Here is a 3,193-nt window from a genome sequence, read left to right as displayed (position 1 = left end):
CTCCTAACATCAAATTGGCGCCGTTGCCAAATTCTGAGTAGATTTAAACATTGAGATTTAGTCACTTACTTGAGACTAAGTCATTTTAATTTTGTTTTGTTACTGATTCTTCTCCTTCACCTACCTTTCACTTTCAGGTGTATGAACTTGAGGAGCAGGGGTCCATCAAACCTAGTTCCAATAGTAGCAGACATCAGAGCTTTCGAGAGGGAGTGTGCTAGAGCTAGAAGAGAAGAAGAACAACAAGCCCACTTGCAGAGATTGGATATTGATATGGCAGATCCACCGCAAGGGGCAGAACACCAACCGCGGGCAGCTCGACCCATTGGTACTTATGACCGGCCCAACATTCATGGTCATAGACTGGGAATCCGAGCACCAGCTGTGGCAGCCAACAACTTTGAGGTCAAGTCAGGACTCCTCAACGTGATCGAGAACAACAAGTATCATGGCTTGGCTCTAGAGGACCCATTTGATCACTTGGACAAGTTCGACAGCTACTGTGGGTTGTCAAAAACCAATGGTGTGTCCGAAGATGCCTTAAAGCTCAAGCTATTCCCTTTCTCTTTGGGGGATAAGGCACGTCAGTGGGAGAAGTCTCTACCCAGCGACTCTATCACCACTTGGGATGATTGCAAGAGAGCATTCTTGGAGAAGTTCTTCTCTACTTCAAGAACTGCTAAGCTGAGAAATGAGATTTCCAGCTTTCAACAGAAGAACTTGGAAGGCTTCAGTGAAGCCTGGGAGAGATTCAAGGGCTACCAAGCTCAATGCCCACACCATGGTTTCTCTAAGGAGAGCTTGCTGAGCACATTCTACCGTGGTGCTCTTCCTAAGTACAGGGCCAGACTGGATACAGCTAGCAATGGGTTCATCTTGGGGAGAACTGAGGAAGATGCAGAGGAGCTGGTTGACAACATGGTAAAGAGTGATGCAGTCTACAGTGGAGACCACGACAGAGGCAGTCGAACAGATGATAAGCAGACGAGGAAGGAGTTGAAAGCTCTACAGGATAAGATAGACATCCTCCTTGCTGATAAAGCCACACAAGAGCAGCTGCACTTTGTTGGTAACCCAAGCCAAGAGACACCACCTGTTGTCCATGAGGTTGAGGGTTTGGAAGGTCAGGAAGAGCTGTGTTTCATCAACAACAATGGTAGCTGGTACAAAAAAGAGCCCAACTTTCAGTACAACAACTACCAACAGAAATCCTATCCCAACAACCAACAGAGTGGTTATCCGCCTCGAAACAACCAGCAAGGCAGCTATCAACCTCAGCAAAACCCCTCATCTGGTTCCTCTGCTCCTCAAGAGAGCAGCACTGATACCTTACTGAAACAAATCTTGGAGTCTCAGACTAGAAGTGAGAAGCATGTTGGTTATGAGTTGAAGAACCTTCATTCCAAGATTGATGGGAGCTACAATGAGCTCAACAACAAGTTCTCACATCTTGCTTCTACAGTCAAGAATTTAGAGAATCAGTTTGCTTCCATGAACACTCACCAGACTCGCCAGCAAGGATCTCTACCTGGAAAATCTGACCAAAACCCCAAGGAGGCCAAAGCTATCACCCTTAGGAGTGGTAAGCAGTTACCTCCTACAACCCTCACCAGGGATGCTGAGAAACTAGGTGAGGAGGTGGCCATCAACTTAGATGATGAAGTGGTGATTGTTGATGAGAAAATCAATGATGAAATCTTGGAGAAGATTGTGGAAGCCAAAGGTAAAGGAAAGGTTGGGGAAGAGAAGAAAACAGTGAAAGATGGTGAAGTTCTTGCTCCAGCAAGTGAGAATTCTTTTGTTCCTCCTCCCTATGAACCCAAACTACCATTCCCTGGTAGATTCAAGAGGCAGCTGCTAGAGAAGTACAAAGCTCTGTTTGAGAAGCAAATGAGTGAAGCTCAGGTTGCAATGCCCATCATCGATGCTTTCATGTTGATTCCTCAATACAACAAGTTCCTGAAAGATGTTGTAGCTGCAAAGAAGAAGGAAATGGAAAGCATGATGATTCTTACCCATGAGTGCAGTGCCATCATCCAGAGGCTTGATGTTCCAGAAAGTTAGAGGATCCAGGATGCTTCACACTACCTTGTGCTCTTGGACCTATGGTATTTGAGAAATGTCTCTGCGATTTGGGAGCTAGTGTCAGCGTGATGCCTTTGTCTGTTGCAAAGAAGCTTGGATTCACTCAGTACAAGAAGTGTAGACTCTCTCTGGTCTTAGCTGATCGTTCAGTGAAGTACCCTGTGGGCATCTTAGAGGACCTACCTGTGAAGATTGGAAGGTATGAGATACCTACAGATTTGTGGTGCTTGAGATGGGTGAGGAGGCTCAAGACCCATTGATTCTCGGAAGGCCATTCTTAGCTACAGCAGGAGCAATTGTTAAGGTGAAAGAGGGCACGATTGATCTCCATTTGGGTAAAGGGCATGTTCTCCACTTTGACATCAAGGAGAAAATGAAGAAACCAACTGTGTTCGGGCAAGCCTTCTACATTGAAGAGATGGGCACTCTTGCTGATGAGCACCTTGAAGAGTTACCACCTGAGGACGACGAGGAGGGAGCATCTCCCTCTACTCATTCCCCATAGAAGGTAACCCACTACTTTCCCTTGTATATACCATTTCGTTTTTGCATATTAGTTTTCTCTTTTTGGGTATCTCTCTCTCCTTGACAACACAGAGACTGTGTCATTTAAGTTTGGGGGAGGTACCAAGTATTTGATCACGCTTGCTTTGATGATTTTGAGTCTCATGCATTGCATTATACATATATCTTTGCATAATAAAAAAAAAAAAAAAAAATCATTTAGTTTGCATCATTTGCATTTCTAGGAGAGTCTAGAGCATATAGGTTGCATTTACTTGCATTGGGAGCAATGATTTTAAATGCCTTGTAAAGAACATTACTTTGCACCTGAGTAGCTTATGCACCTCTCTAAAACACTTGTATGCTTCGAGCCTTGAAGACTCTTCCTGAAACTTGTTGATTGCTGAAACTCAGTCTTTGAAGCCAACTACAACCTTATTTGAACTGAACGAACTTAATGCATCTTGCTCATGGTCCCTTGTGTACTGAGTCATGGATATACACACTTGAGTTGTCACATCCTTTATGCCAATCTTTTTGACAAACTCGAGTGGTACACCATTCCCAAAACCCTTTCCTCCTTTTGAGCTTTCATTATTTGATG

General features: G+C 44.4%; 1 non-coding gene across 1 annotated transcript; it reads right to left on the bottom strand.

Moving 5' to 3' along the window:
• Positions 1 to 681: 681 nt before the first annotated feature.
• On the bottom strand, positions 682 to 788 carry LOC125592266. The gene has a single exon (XR_007328104.1). It is a non-coding gene; the product is annotated as a small nucleolar RNA R71 (small nucleolar RNA).
• Between the last annotated feature and the right edge of the window lie 2,405 nt (positions 789 to 3,193).

Source organism: Brassica napus, chromosome C8 (assembly GCF_020379485.1).
Source record: "Brassica napus cultivar Da-Ae chromosome C8, Da-Ae, whole genome shotgun sequence".
Classification (NCBI taxonomy): domain Eukaryota; kingdom Viridiplantae; phylum Streptophyta; class Magnoliopsida; order Brassicales; family Brassicaceae; genus Brassica; species Brassica napus.
The sequence above is the reverse complement of the archived record's forward strand: the minus strand, read 5'-3'. Positions and strand labels throughout refer to the sequence as shown.